General features: G+C 57.7%; 1 long non-coding RNA gene across 3 annotated transcripts in view; it reads right to left on the bottom strand.

Annotated features, from left to right (window-relative positions):
- Nucleotides 1–3,042: 3,042 nt before the first annotated feature.
- The window catches only part of LOC147413170 (uncharacterized), a 29,211-nt gene continuing 16,400 nt past the window's right edge, over nucleotides 3,043–15,853 (bottom strand). For 2 of the 3 annotated variants that reach the window (XR_015184057.1, XR_015184056.1), the window contains 10 exons: nucleotides 14,375–14,523; nucleotides 13,881–13,976; nucleotides 12,540–12,606; nucleotides 10,820–11,018; nucleotides 10,533–10,642; nucleotides 6,921–6,992; nucleotides 6,188–6,252; nucleotides 4,134–5,464; nucleotides 3,857–4,023; nucleotides 3,043–3,755 (listed from right to left, as the gene is read on the bottom strand). This is a non-coding gene — a long non-coding RNA (uncharacterized LOC147413170). The remainder of the gene's footprint in view (nucleotides 3,756–3,856; nucleotides 4,024–4,133; nucleotides 5,465–6,187; nucleotides 6,253–6,920; nucleotides 6,993–10,532; nucleotides 10,643–10,819; nucleotides 11,019–12,539; nucleotides 12,607–13,880; nucleotides 13,977–14,374; nucleotides 14,524–15,853) is intronic. The other variant, XR_015184058.1, reaches the window with a different exon arrangement.

Below are 15,853 nucleotides of genomic sequence, written 5' to 3' on the forward strand. Positions count from 1 at the left end.
GAGAGCGTCCGGTGCGTAGCCCACTCACTGTAGGCGGTAGCAGGAGAGAGCGCGGCAGCGCGCGCCCGGAGCTGCAGTACCGTCTTTTGGTCACAGGGTGGCAGCAGGGTGCGCGGCAGCGCCGCCGGGGCTGCATAACCGCTTTTTGGTCATAGGGTGGCAGCAGGGAGCGCGGCAGCGCCTTCGGGGCTGCAGTACCGATTTTGATCACCGGGTGGCAGCAGGGAGCGCGGAAAGAGCCTTCGGGGCTGCAGTACTACGTTTCGGTCACAGGGTGGTAGCAGAGAACGCGGCAGCGGCAGCAGAGAGCGCGGCAGCGTGCCGTCGGTGCTGCAGTACCGTGTTTCGGTCACAGGGTGACAGCAGAGAGCGCGAAAAGTGCCTTCTGTGTCGCAGTACCGCTGTTCGGTCACAGGGTGGCAGCAGAGAGCGCGGCAGCGCCGAAGGGGCTGCAATACAGGTTTTTCGTAACAGTGTGGCAGCAGGGAACGCGGCAACGCGCCGCCAAAGCGCATGCGCGGCTTCCCGGCTGCAGTACCGACCTTTACTCACACGGTGGCAGCAGGGAGCGCGGCAACGCGCCGCCAAGGCGCATGCGCGGGTGGCAGCAGGGAGGCCGGCAACGCGCCGCCAAAGCGCATGCGCGGGTGGCAGCAGAGAGCGCGGCAACGCGTCGCCATGGCGCATGCGCGGCTGGCAGCAGAGAGCGCGGCAACGCGCCGCCAAAGCGCATACGCGGCTTCTAGACTGCAGTACCGACCTTTGCTCAAACGGTGGCAGCAGAGAGCGCGGCAACGCGTCGCTATGGCGCATGCGCGGCTGGCAGCAGGGAGGCCGGCAACGCGCCGCCAAAGCGCATGCGCGGGTGGCAGCAGGGAGGGCGGCAACGCGCCGCCAAAGCGCATGCGCGGGTGGCAGCAGAGAGCGCGGCAACGCGCCGCCAAAGCGCATGCGCGGCTTCTAGACTGCAGTACCAACCTTTGCTCACACGGTGGCAGCAGGGAGCGCGGCAACGCGCCGCCAAAGCGCATACGCGGCTTCTAGACTGCAGTACCGACCTTTGCTCACACGGTGGCAGCAGAGAGCGCGGCAACGTGCTGCCATGGCGCATGCGCGGGTGGCAGCAGGGAGGGCGGCTACGCGCCGCCAAAGCGCATGCGCAGGTGGCAGCAGGGAGGGCGGCAATGCGCCGCCAAAGCGCATGCCCCGGTGGCAGCAGGGAGGGCGGCAACGCCGCCATGGCGCATGCGCGGGTGGCAGCAGGGAGTGCGGCAACGCGCCGCCATGGCGCATGCGCGGGTGGCAGCAGAGAGCGCGGCAACGCGTCGCCATGGCGCATGCGCGGGTGGCAGCAGGGAGCGCGGCAACGCGCCGCCAAAGCGCATGCGCGGCTTCCCGGCTGCACTACCGACCTTTGTTCACACGGTGGCAGCAGAGAGCGCGGCAACGCGCCGCCAAACCGCATGCGCGGCTTCCCGGCTGCAGTACGGACTTTTGCTCACACGGTGGCAGCAGAGAGCGCGGCAACGCGCCGCCATGGCGCATGCGCGGCTGGCAGCAGAGAGCGCGGCAACGCGCCGCCAAAGCGCATGCGCGGCTTCCTGGCTGCAGTACCGATTTTTGCTCACACGGTGGCAGCAGGGAGCGCGGCAGCGCCTTCGGGGCTGCAGTACCGCTTTTCGGTCACAGGGTGGCAGCAGGGAGCGCGGCAGCGCCTTCGGGGCGGCAGTACCGCTTTTCGGTCACAGGATGGCAGCAGAGAGCGCCACAAATCGGTGTCATCGCACACGCGCGTGTACCACGCCCCAGTACCCAACCCTAGTCAAATCGTGGTAGCAGAGAGCGCCGCACGGGGCCGCTAGCGCGCATGCGCACACCCCCGCCTGCAGTACCGCACACCCCCCACGCGGAGGCAACACAAAGCGCCGTTTCACGCAGCACCCCCGTGCGGTCACAGCGGCACCTGCGTCTTTCTCTGACACGGGGTACAGGGGGACCCGGAGAGGGGTGGGGGATGACGGACACCAACGGCTCTCCCCGGCATAACCCACAGACGAGCACTCACCTGCCACAGCCCACGAGACAGAATCCACGCTCGATGCCTGCCCCCCCGCCAGATCATCGACGCCGGCTGCTGCACAGCAGAGGGGTGGGGGGGCGTCCGCCAAAGGACGGTGCCGTGGCTCTTGCTCGCACTCGGCTCTGCCACGTTCCCCCTCCCGGACCACGCCCGGACGGGCTCCCCAGAGCAACAACTGCCCCTTTCCCCACCGGACAGCCGTGGCTGCTGTGCCTGCGGGGCAGCCCCTGGACAGAGACAGAGCTGGCCCCGCGGGCCGAGAGCGCTGAGCCACCGGCAGGCAAACCTGGGGGTGGGGTGGGGGTGGGGGGGGAGCTGCTGCACAGCACCGGACACTCACAGCAAGACATCGGGAAACAAAAGGCCCCAGCCATAGTTCAGCACATTAGAAGAACAACACAGAAGCAAGGAGAGGAATTCAACAGAAGGAGGGACAGGAGAGCAGTCGAACTGAAGGAGACCAGCCCGAAATACAGACGCATCCTCTACAAACCAGAGTGATTTGAATACTTAACACTCCATAGAAAGACAAACAGATACGATTTCCAACCCATTCTTAGCAGAAAAGCAACTGCTCTTGCTCATGTTTGATGCCCTTCCTTAGAGCGCTGCTGCAGGACAAGGCTGTACACCCCCATCTAGATCTATGCTTACACCTGTCTCCAAAATACACAGTTGTTATTTGACTCTGCTCCTGCCCCACCTTGTTCTATCATGTCACATGATTAGAAACCAAGTACTTCAGAGCGCTCTGTCAAAACACAGGGAAGAAACTCAGTAACATGCAGCTGCCTCTGGCTCGGAAAGAGTTAGAGAAACCCCTGACCGCTTAAGTACACCTCATACATTACATGCTGTACTGATTCTGCAGTGAGTTTAAACCGCGTTAGTCATTCTGCCAATTATACAATTTTAACTTTCTCTAGAGTTTCATATATGATAGGAAAAGATCAGTGAAATAATAGATCCCCCACATGGTTTTACTCATTAAAAAGAAAAAAAAAAAAAAAGGAAATTCAAATCCCCAGGGCTGCAACAGGTAAGGCCACCGAACAGGACTGGCAGATGCGCTAAGGCTTCTGGCTGTACCAAAGCACGCAGAGGAACATTTTTTAATCGTATCTCGACCGTTGCAACCGAGGATGTAAAGACCAGCGACACCATCCACTTTTGGAACACCTGCTGCGCTTCAGTCTTCGGAAACAAATTGACTTTGCTGTTGTTTTGTTTTTCAAAAGAGGGCAAAAAGTCTCGCTGCTCATGACTTCTACAGCCAAGCACACAGAGTCCGACAGGCAGTTTGTACAACGCAATTTCTTTGAAGGAGAAAGATTTCCATTCCGGGAAAATCCCTTTTCCAACTGAAATCAAAGTTACGCACTGCAGGACAACGGTCCCTGGTCCCTCAGCTTCGCTTCCAGAGGGCTGGGGATCCGCGTCCATCCTCAGCAGAAACCACATCAGCTAACCTGATTACTCCTGCAGTTGCCACGTTCCTCCTCATCACCTACAGAAAAAAAAAAACACACACACACCGCTGACAGCGGTAGTTGTCACACGGGTCACCACAGACCTCCTCGAAACACCCTCCTCCTCAAAAGGAACGTGGTCTTCCGCTCAACTGCTCCGCACCGATTCCCATGTTGGACGCTGCAGCTGTCATCGCTTGCGGCACCTAAGGTAGCAACAGACAGAGAAATACCATCACGCTTGGGAAAAATCACCAGCCCCACGCTCCTCCTTGCTGCTCCTTAGCTCACCACCTCAAAAGCTCACCCAACTCCAAAGGCAGCTGCGTAACACCTGCACAACCGCACAGAAACGCTTGACCGAGCTGCCGCAGGATGCTCCGCTCTTGGACGCCGGCCCGGCCGACAACCGCCTCGCCTCCTCAGGCCGCTGGTCGGCGCGCAGCTTCGCCCCTCCGAGGCTACATGCGTGACCTGCGAAAGCCAAAACAAAAGGCACGTGCTGAGATACCGCCCGAAACCACAGCCTGCCCATGCCCATTCCCCTCTCCTCCTCCTCTACTTCGGCCGCCCACTCACCCTACCTCTGCCAGCTGCCGCGTTGAGGCTCTGGTACCACCTGTAAAACACAACCCATAAGGGATGCTTATAAACTTCACGAACAACACAACGCCTGAAAAGTAACTTCTCTGCTGCAGCCCACCAGTCCCAGCTCACCTCGCCCCAGCCACCCGCAGCGCCGATACCCTGCTTCGCTCGCTACTTCGTGCCTTTGGAATACAACAAGCCTACCAAGACCTGTCAGCTGCTCACACAGCCATCGGCCGCATCTGCCCGCTGACACCGCGTGCCGACCCACCTTCTTATGGCCACTCCCCCGCCCCTCCTCTAACCCTTTGGTGCACGGCTCGTCTCACTGCATCTGAAAACGGCATCGAACGAGTCACCCAGATGCGGAGCAACAGCTTAACGGTTCCGGAGATCTCCTTTCCATGTAGGAATACCCTCTAGACTCCAACAACAGCCAGCCAGCCATCACAGAAAACCAAAGCCAAAGCAACACCTGGCCCTACGCGTACGACCCTTAGCACCTTCCACCCCGGAAGTCAAACGCCACGGCCCCTGACGAAAAGATACGGCCGCGGCCGCAACCGCAACGGTGGACGCGCGAGAAGCCGGGCCCCAAGACCCAACATCCACAGGACGTGGAGAAGTCGTCGTCCCAGAAGAGGGCTCCGTGAGAACAGACCGCTCGACAGCGGATACCCCAGCGCATCCTGGACCACCCGTCACCTTCTCGGACACGAGACGTGCTGGACAGATCTGTGTGTGGAGCTTCTCACGCGAGACGGGGAGCGCTCGGTCGGCGGTACCCCGGTGAGTTGAGGAGCACGAGACCCTCGGTGCGGCTACCGATGCGCCCGCCTACCGCAAAAGAATAAACCTCCGGAGCATCGAGACCTCATTAATGTGCAGTATAGTGCACACGGAACAAGCACCACCGACCGCCTCCTTACCACTGAACCCCTCAAGGAATCACAGCAGCGGTCAGCTGACGGAAAAACCACGGCGGCTGAAAGATCTAACACAGGCACCTTACAACCACAGAAACCGGTGCTAAACACACAACAGGTGAAAAACAACACGGAAACGTAACTGCTGTGACCGGCACTACGACACGTCTCATCGGGCGCGTCATGAAAAAGTCAGAAACGGAGTAATGGGAAGGCTCGCGTGCCCGGGCCTACGACAGAAGACAGACCCCGGCTGGAGACTGTTACCAGCGCAAAGAACGCAGACCCTCTTCTCTGAGAAGTTCTGGGGAAGATGCCTTCTCGAGAAACTCTCAAGCTCCGTATACAGGCGAGTACAAGATGCTCACCCTAACCCTCGCTGGACAATCTCACCATCAGTCCTATTAAGAGAGAAAAAAGAGCGTAGATCAAGACATCAGCAACTTACACAGCACACAGTAAAAACGGTGGGGAAAAAAATCAAGGTTCCATCTCCCATAGTCAGGAATTCCAGAAAAATGCAATGCATCTAAAATTAAAAAAAAAAAAAAACTGGCAGGCTATTAAACCATTTTGCCACCCCCAAACCCTCAGCGGAAAACCGCCAGCCTGAAACAACAAAAACAACTGCATACAAGGGTACTTCCTACTATGCCTACAGCCGAACCTTGGCCGGTCTCGAAACTCTTCCCTCACACCGACGCCTCCGCTTCTTGCCGTGAGCAAACCCCCGATGCCCGCGCAGCCCAGCCGGCTCCAAGAGCTGCCGCCAGCGACCGGACCAGCGGAGCGCCCGCACCGCAGCAGCCCCGGAGCAGAACGGGCTCCCTGTGCAGAGGCCAGGGCTCGTACACCCGGGGCCCGGCTCACCACCCTTCCTGCAATCCCCTGAGAAAGGGGCTGGGGCGACCCCCAGCAGACACAAGGGCAGCCGGAGGAGCAGTAGGGAGTTTCCTCACCTGCCTCCGTGTCATGGGGTACAAAGCGCTGAGCAAAGACAGCGACCCGTACCGCAAAGGCCGACACCTGCTCTTCTACTGCAGGTATCTGCGGCACCAGCAACGTGACCGGGCAGGGAATTAAACTAACGGAACCGCTTTAACTGGGAGAATAAGGACACAAACCTGAGCCAGGTGCAGTCAGCAACATCCCCGGGGAGGAACCAGCAACCGAGTCCTCAGCGCTGCCCCTGGGAGACACAAAGAACGGCCAACTGTTGTCCACAGCGACGGCCACCCCTTTCCCCAGGCAGGAACCCCTCCTTCTGCAGGAGCTCCTGGGGACGCCCCCTCCTGCCCCAGACCATTGCCAACGGCACCCGCGCTTATGGGGCAAGAAAGCATGTTCGCGGGTCAGCTTGCTGCTGCGAGGGCAGGGTCTGGGGTGGTCAGGGGCTACGGGACAGGTGCTGGAGCTGTGGGCAGCTGCATGGGGCACGCAGGCTGGAGCACTTTTCCAGAGGGTGGGAAGGCCTGCAGGTGCCCGGAGGCAGCCATCTGCCCCTCTTTCTCCTTCCTCTCCACCAGCTCACAAAACCCCTGGGAGCTGCCCTGGCGGGGCCCGACGTCTGCTGTCGGCACTCTCGGGCAGGCGTGCCCTAGCAGCACCATCCCCTGGGGCTGTGGCCCCATGACACAGAGCGGCCATCGCCATCAGCCTCGCTGGCTCCCTCCGGGGCTCCTCCGACCCCAGCCCGCAGCTGCAGCCATGGCCCCTTACCCCCGCTGTGTACCTGCTCCCCTGGACTCTCTGACCACTGCTCAGCAAGTACAAAGGAGACAGAGCGAGGGTTTATTTGCAAACCCATCTAAGTGCCAGGAACATGCCTGCTCTGGGGCTCAGAGCCCGTCCACTCACCCTTCCCTGGGACCGCTCGGCAGTCCATGCTGGGGCAGCAGGTACGGAGAACGAAAACACAGCCATGGGGAGCTGGGCAGAGGAACAGAAAGAGAAAAATAAGGTGAGGGAGAGGAACTGAGGAGCAGAGAAAGAGAGGTACCGGGAAAAGAACAGAGAGGGGGAGACACAGATAAAGAAAGGACACAGAGTCCTGCAGGGACACGGTGCAAGGAAAACGGGGTCAGGGAGCCGGGCGGGTGAAAAGAGCGCGCCCACCAGCCCTGTGCCCAGGGGGCAGCAGCGGCCTTTCCTCACGGGGAAGCGGCAGCGGGCACGGCGGCCCCATCCCACAGGCCCTGTAGCATCGCACGGCCGTTACCGGCGGCGCCCGCCGGCAGGACAGCCTGCTGCTCGCCGGATGCAGCGCTGAGCATGGCGCCCGAGCCGGACGCCCGCAGGCAGCTGTGCGGCCCTGGCAACGAGCCCACAGCTCGTGCGGCGGCTGTGGCGAGGGCTGGGCCGTGCCGCAGGAGCGGGGGGCCATCACTCGACCCCCGCAGCGCAGCACCTCCTCCCCTGGGCTCCCTCACAGCCCCTCGCCCGCTGTGAAGGGACTGCAAACGCAGCTGGGAGGGCAAAGGAGACTGCGAACGTTTCTTCAGTCACGCAGGTAGCGGATGCAGCGAGAGCGCCTGAGGCAGGGAACAGGATGGCGAGAGAAAGACAGGGACAGGGAGCCCGACAGGTGGAGAAAGAAGCAGCAGGGAGAGAAGAAGAGAGGCAGCAGATAGAGGGAGAAGGGAGCAGGGCAGAGACCGACAAAGGAGGACGGAGACACAGGAAAAACCTGGGACGGGCAGCACGACAGAGAGGAAGGAAAGAAGAACAGGGGCAGGAAGCTGGACCGAGACACATGGAGAAAGACAACAAAGAACAGGGCAGAGAGGGAGGATGAAACAACAGGGACAGGGAGCCAAGACAGCCAACGATGGAGGGAAGGGGCGGGGGTGGGGGGAACAACAACACGGTACAAACCACAGAGCTACAGACTACAGGTGGAAGAATTAAGAAATAGGGACAGGGAGCCAGAAAAAAAAAAAAAAAGCTGGAGAGCTAAAAGTATAGCGATGCATACAAAAAGAAGGGAGGGAATATTAAAATAGCGTCATCAGGGAGCCAGAGAAAGCGAGACGGAGAAAGGACAAAAGCAACAGGCTACAGGGCAGAGAGGGAGGAACTCATGAACAACAGAGCTCCGGCCAGAGAGAGACGGAAAAAAGTACAAGACTGCAGGGGCTGCAGGGCAGAGAAGGTGGAATTGACCAACAGGGACAGGGGACCAGACAGAGCGTGATCGAGAACAGAAAAAAACAGCAGCGGGCTACAGGGAAGAGGAATTCAAGAACAGGGACTGGGAGCTGGACAAAGAGACAGAAAAAAAAAAAAACAAACCACGAAACAGCGATGGGCTATGAGACAAATAGGGAGGAAATAAAAAATAGCAGCAGGGAGCCAGACAGAAGAGACTGAGAAACACAGACAAATAGCTTGGGGCTACAGGACAGAGAATGTGGAATGAAAAGGCAGGGAGAGGGAGCCAGACAGAGAGCAGGGGGAAAATCCAGACAGGCTAGGGAGGGGCAGAAGAAGGAATTAAAATCTGGGGACAGAGAGCTGAACAGAGAGGGATGGCGACAGCAGGGAATAGCAGCGGGTGCAGGAGTAAGAGGGAGAAAATAATCAATAGGGACAGGGAGCTGGATACAGAGGGTCAGAGAAAGGTGAAAATAGGGGTAGGGTAGAGGGCAGAGAGTAAGAATTAAAAAATGGGGGCACTGAGACACAGAGATGGAGAAAAGAAAAAAGCAACAGGCTACACAGCAAAGGAGGAGGAATTAAAAAACACGGACAGGAAGTGCGAAAGTGAGAAGGGGCCGGGGGGAGGGGGTGGGCCGGGGACTCCAGGACACACGACTCCTGACAGGCAACAGGACAGAGAGGGAGGAATTAAAAGGGAGGGACTGGGAGCTGGGAGAGGGGGAGAAAGAAAAAGAATCACGGCACACTACAGGGCTGAGAAGGAAGAAACTGAACAACAGGGACAGGGAAACGGCCAAAGAGAGCCCAACGAAAGAAAATGTGCCGATGGGCTACGGGACAGAGAGGGAGGAGTGAAACAACAGGGAGCCAGAGCCAGGCACAGAGAGATCGAGACAGAAAAAACAGCCAGGAGCAACGGGGCGGGGCAGGGGTGGGGGGAAGCTGCGAGGATCTGGAGCCAGACAGAGCGACAGCAAAAGAAAATGACAGCGACAAGCTCCAGGGAGGAGCGGGAGGAACGAAAAGACAGAGATGAGGGGCCGGACCCAGTGTGACACACGCAGGAAGCACAGCAACAGCTGGAGGGCAGAGAGGGAAGAATTAAAACACAGGTACAGGGCGCCAGAGGTGGAGTGGGGAGACAGATAAAGGGGGAGAGGGCAGACAGAAAGACAAGCTACAGGGAGAAGCAGGAGGAATTAAAGAAATGGGATCCACAGCCGGACAGAGAGAAGGAGAAAGCAGCACAATCACCACAGGCTACAGGGCCCAGAAGGAAGAAACTGAAAAACAGGGAAGCGGGAGCCGTCCAGAGAGAGATATGAAGAAAGGGAAGATAGTGGGGAGCCGCCATACGGCAGCAAGGGAATGATTAAAAAGATGGGGCAGGGAGCCGGACAGGGAGCGATGGAGAAAGAAACAAAGCCCCTTGATGGGCTACAGGACAGAGAGGGAGCAACTGAAGACTCAGGAAAAGGAGCGGGACAGAGAACGGAAAAACAGCGACGGGCCACAGGGCAGAGGGAGGAACCACATATGTGGGGAGAGGCAACTGGCCAGAGAGAGATGAGGACAGACAGATAACAGCAGTGGGCTACAGGGCTGAGAGAGAGAAACTGAAAAACGGGGACCGAGAGCCGGGAACAGGAGACACGCAGAAACACCAAATCGCAACGGGCCACAGGACAGAGAGGGAAGAAATAAACATCTGGGACCAGGAGCAACCTACAGAGAGACGTCGGGAAACGGAAGTTTCAAGAACAATGCATACGAGGCAGAGAGGAAGGCATTTTTAAAAGTGGGTCAAGACAAGGACAAGGAGCCCAACAGAGACAGAGAGAACAAGAAAGCAACAACGGGCTGCGAGACAGACAGGGAGGAATTGAAAAATCCCAGCAGGGGGAGACGGCAAAAGGAATGAAATCGCAACACGAACTTCGAAAGCGACAGGCTGCAGGGCAGAGAGGGAGGAATTTTAAAAAATCCGGATCTTGTGCTGGACCAAGAGAGACTGAGCAAATAAAAATGGTGAGGCCTAAAAGGGCACACAGGAAGGAATTAAACAACACGGACAGAGAGCCAGACAGAGAAAAGTCCTGACAGGCTTCCAGAGAGAGAGGGGAATTTAAAATTAGAGACCAGGAGCTGGACAGAGAGAGACTGAGAAAGGGGGAAAAAAAAAAAAAAAAAGATGGGGGCGGGCAAGGGGGAAATCACAGCATCATGTGAAAGACAGGGGGCCAGGGGAGGGATAGGGAGGGCCTGGGACACACAAGTGGGGCGATGGGGCCCCGAGGGCCCAGGACTCACCGCATCCCTTGTTCTCAGTGCTGCCAGGAGAATTTGCCTGTTCAGACGCTTCCTTCTCTTCCTCTCCTCCCTTCCTCTTCTGCAGCTCCAGTCACATGGTGGTTCTCCACCTAAAAGATTACATGGCTGTCTCAACTCTTGCGAGACAAGGTTTCCTAGACACGTAGCCTCGCTCGCTCCTGCGTCACACGGCCGTACCATGCCGTGGGTTACGCACATAGACTCTCCGCTTGCCTGCAACGGGAGGCAGCTGCCGGCCGGCCGGCCTCTGATTCCTTCTTCTTTACCTTTCTCTGGCCTCTCCAGCTTCAGCCACAGCAGCTCCTGTCCACTGCCCACGGCCAGCAAGCGCTCCGCCCGCCCCTTTTTGCCCCCACGCCGCGACGAGAGCGAGGTCAGGCAGAGACAACCCAGGCAAGACCGAGGCGGGTGCAGACAGCAGCATCCTCAGGGGAGGAAGGGACACCTGTGCCCTCAGTGCAGCCTCTGGGAGACAAGGAGAATCAGTGACCATTACGACCGTAGATCATCCCCGGCCAAATCGCCTCCTTCCACAGCAGCTTCTGGAGATGCCACTTCTTCCCTGCACTGCAGCTAATGGCATCCACGTCAAGGCAGAATCAAGTGCATCCGAGGGCCGGCTTGCTGCCATCACAACAGGATGACCTGGGGAGACAGGCTGCAGGGGAGGTGCTGGAGCTGGGGGCAGCTGCGCAGGGCCAGCGGGGCCGGGGAAGGCTCAAGGGGAGCTCTGGCGAGTTGGGAAGGCACCCGGCGCCTGGAGGGGCGTCCGCCTCCTTCCCCTCTTCCCTCCCACCAGCTCCCGGGAGCTCCCCGGGGCTGCCCGCCGCAGCACGGGCCTTGAGGCTTCCCGTCCCGCCACCCCCGGCGGCCAGCGGCCAGCAGAGACTCCCGCACCCGCCGAAGGAGCTCGCTCGCCTCCCCACCGGCCTCGCCCCTCACCCGCCGCCATGCTGCTCTCGCGCACCGCGCATGCGCGAGCCGCCGCCGGCGCGCCGGAAGGACGACGTCCGCCGCGCGTCCGCCGCGCTGCGGGACCGCGCTTTGGCCGCGCGGCAGCAGCGCCCGCCGGGCGGCGCGTGCCCGGGGCGGCCCCGACGCTGCAGCCCCGCGAGTTGCGCGCCGAGCGCCCGCCGGCCCCGCGCCCCTGGGGCGGGAGGACACGCCCCCGGCGGGGCGGGAGCGGGGAAGGGGCGGGTCTGAGCTTGGGCTGGGGGCGAGGGGCAAGTCGGGGGGTGCAGGCGGCACCCGAGGGGCGGTGGGAGGGCGGTGCCGAGCATGGTGGGGCGGAGGGGGCACAAGGTCGGAGGGCAGGGGGTTCGGGGGAACGTCCCGCAAAAACCTCGCATGGGGCAACATCTCCGTGGGAATCACTTGGGGGGGACGACGGGGGGACGGACGACAGGGATGGGGGGGGGAGGGCGGGCAGAACAGCGGGGAGAAGACCCTCTGGGCCCCGGACTCTCCCCACCGGACAGCCCCGGCTGCAGCACCCGCGGGTCCCCGCTGGAGACAGAGCCAGGATCCTCCGGCCGCAGGGCTGGCGCCGCCGGGCGAGCACGCTGAACGGCCGGCAGGCAAACGGGGGCAGGAGGAGCTGCCGAGCACCAGACACAACTCGGCAGCTCAAGAACAAAAATCCCAAGTTATGTCTCAGCATATGAGAAAAGTAACACAGGAGAAAGCAGAAGAATTCAGTGAGCATGAGGGACAGGATAGCAGTTGAGCTAAAGGAGGTCAGCTCAAACTACAACACGTCTGTTCAAAGCCAGAGCCATCGGTACGCTTAAAAAAAAATTTTAAAAAAAATCAATACTAAGACTCATCAATACAATTTTGAAAGCATTCTCAGCATAAAAGCAAACACCCTTGATAGTGCTGGAAAACGTCTCGTCCCTTTCTCACAGCACCCCTGGGGGGAGATACACCCCCCACCCCCCCCGCCCGTGAGACCGCAGGAAGACCTCGTACCATCATCGGACTCACCACAACAGCTACAGCCCTTGTGCCGCCGCCGCTGCTGCTGCACATCTCGCTTGCTCAGTCAATAAATCTGCAGAGTGAAGTGTAAAACTCTAAATAAACATAACAAAGTCATGTTTAAAACGTTCTTTAAAGAAAGAACAAATCTCAGTTGTTCACTTTATACCGAAAAGGCAAGTGGATGTTCATGTACATCCAACAAAAATGCTTACACTACCAAAGTATTTGATTTGATGTTTGTGTTAACTGCACTCACCCAGCTGCAAGCAGATACCATTAAATCACCTGTCTCCAAAATACACCGTTCCCATCCGACTGGGGGGTTTCTTGTGCATTACACCATTAGGAGGGACATCTGGGCAGCTGCACCGCCCAGGAGAGATGCCACCAAATGGCCAGGGAAATGCACCATCGAAAGCCAGACAGAAATAAAGTACTTTGGAGTGCTCCCTCCAAATATGGGGAAAACCACCCATAACATTCAGCAGCCTCTCTTTTTAAACACATAGAAGAAATACCGAATTGCTTAAACACCCTCATCAATCGTACCCTGAAGCTCGCGGGCGGTTACAGTTTAAACAAGGCAAGTCCATTTGTATATTACACAACATGAACTGTTTGGGGTTTTTTCCTATCAGAAATGAAACTTATACAAAATTAGTACGATAAGAGATCCCCGTACTATTTTACTTTGTGGGAGGGGACACGACACACACACGGACGGGACGATGATGGACAGGGATGACGACACAATGCAGAAAGCTAATACCCAGTTCTGCAATGCTTAAGGCTACCAAACAGGACTGGAAGATTTGCCAGAGAGAGGTGGGGGGAAAAAACCCACCAAACAAGCAAAAAAACCCCAAACAACAAAACAAAACAACACAACACAAAAAAAAAAACCAACCCACGACCTTGATTGCTCTTAGTACAGATGTCAGTATCTCAGTCAGGTTTTCACGTACCCCTATGAGATATTTTAAACACTTAAGGACTGAAAAAGGAGAAAGCTTTTATCTGGAACACAGTCCATTTCTTCAGAACATCCAAACTCTGACGCACAGTTTCTTTCCCCTTTCAGCACCACACGATTCTCACAGAATCGTTTCTCAGCAAGCACACAAAACAGAAAGCTACGCACGCTCTCAGGAAGAGCAAATAAACGGAGGGGAGTACGCTTCACACAGGCACAACGTGCTCCAGAACAGACCTTATTTTGAGTGTTTCTGCTGAAGTACTTCCTATCAAAACTAGAGAAGGAGAGCTGGCACATTCTTCACATTCACTTTAAAGCCCGTACTACAAGTACCTGGGGAAAAATGCAGACACACGTGGCAGACGTACCTTGTCCTTGCAGGCCAGTCGGGATCCCTTCTGCCCATCTTGTACCTCCAGGGCAGAAGAAAGGGTCACCACGGTGAAATGGTGCCAGTTGACATTCTGCTGAGAGAGGAAAAAAAAAAAAAAAAAAAAAAAAAACAACCACAAACAAAAAAGCAAACCACCTTTTAGCATAAAGCGGGGTAGGAATCGAAAGCTTCCTATTTCGGCAAAGGTTTGCAAATACTGCAACTGAGTGGAGGAAAAAGCATTTTGCATCGTCTTTGGTACAGCTGTTGAGATAGGCCACTGGAGACTTTGGTTTTCATAGAAAACAGGGCGATTTTTGCCTTTCTTTTTTCCTTCTGACTCATTGCCAGCTTCAGTATCACCGGAACTCCCTTCCCTAGATCCACACAGATAACTACGCACCTTTTCTCAAGCCTACATAGAGCCAGGGTTTCCTCACCCTAGACGTCCCAAGTCGAATACTTTCCTTAAAGAGTACAGCGACCCACCTGCCCTCGTCAACTGCCTCCTTGCAGAAACTGCCCCTTCACAGCTCATCCCCATCTCAGAGGATTGTCCTGCTGGAGGATGAAGTGCAGAAGATTCGTATCCCCACAACATTTGCCTGTGAGGGTACATGATCAGAAATACTCTGGATCTGTAAGACAGACAGGCATCATTTCCATGTTTTCAATCATTAGAACTCAATTCTAAGGACTTTCACATTTGTGAGGAAATGAATTAACTTTTAAATGTAGGGTCTGTACGCTACAGTCCTATGGGGGGGAGGGGGGGGGAGAGGAAGAAAGGCATTACAGATTGAAAAAAAAAAAAAAAAAAAAAAAAAAAAGGGCATGATTCAGAGCTCCCAATCATGACGGAGCGGTGGGGACAGTAACGAAAGCAAAGACAAAAAGCAGCAACATTAAGTGAAGTCCGTCTTTAATTCTGATCATGTATTTAAGAGACTCTCCAAGTCTACCATAAACGTCCCGGACTGAGGGCTCCATGGAACAGAATGTGGACGGAACCACGGCACAAACAGTCATCAACGCTCTAATGAAAAAAACAAATCGAATATAAACCAAGTTTAAACATCACTTTTCATCCTGTTTCTTTGGTTACATTTCTACCAGTGTCTAGATGCTCAGAAGTTCCCTGTCCTGACACCACAGGTTACTGACAACATACTCGGGCATCTAAAAATAAAAGGCCATCTCCATCTCGCCCATAAAATCAGGGTGAACCAAGAGAAGAGAAACGCTCAAGAAGGAAACAGGCAGCTCTGCACTTACCACGGAGGAAAGTCTGTTCCTCGGCCCGGAAAAAAAAAAAAAAAAAAAAAACCCAAACCACAAACCACTCCCAACTCCCAAGGGACCTCCCGGGGAACGAGCCGTGCTCCGTTAACGGCGCTTTGTCCCCAGCTTCTCTGCCCCGGCATCGGGCGGGTCGTTTCCCGGGCTTGGGTGGGGAGGGGCGGCGGGGCCCTTCCACTCGCCCCGGCCCCTCCGCGCTCCCCCAGCCCCACACGGGCCATCGCCCGAGCACCGACCGCAGCCGCCCGCGCGGGATCTCCCTCGCGGGACGCGGAACGTGACGCCGGGAAGAGGCGGCGGAACAGAAACCGCCTGGTCAGGTCGCCCAGCAGCGGCGAGAGCACGGGCAGGGTTCTGCCCGAGGGACCGGGCCGGGCCCCCGGGAGCCCCGGCCGGCCGGTTTCTCTCCCCTTTGCCCGGCACCGAGCAGACCCCGCCGCGCCGCCTCGGACACCGGCGAGCACCGCCCGGCCCGCTCCGGCGCACCCGCAGGGCCGCCCGGCAGCGCCGCGCCCCGGGACCGCCGCGGGGCAGCGCCAAAGCACGCGCACCGGGGGGGGGGGTGGAGCGGGACGGCACCGCCGGGCAGCCGGCGACCGGGAGAGCCCGCGCATCCGCCGAAGGGAGGGGGACTCGCTCACCTCACCGGTGGCCTCGGCCCTCCCCTGG

The sequence above is a fragment of the Leptosomus discolor genome, chromosome Z (genome assembly GCF_034619465.1).
Source record: "Leptosomus discolor isolate bLepDis1 chromosome Z, bLepDis1.hap2, whole genome shotgun sequence".
NCBI classification, from domain to species: domain Eukaryota; kingdom Metazoa; phylum Chordata; class Aves; order Leptosomiformes; family Leptosomidae; genus Leptosomus; species Leptosomus discolor.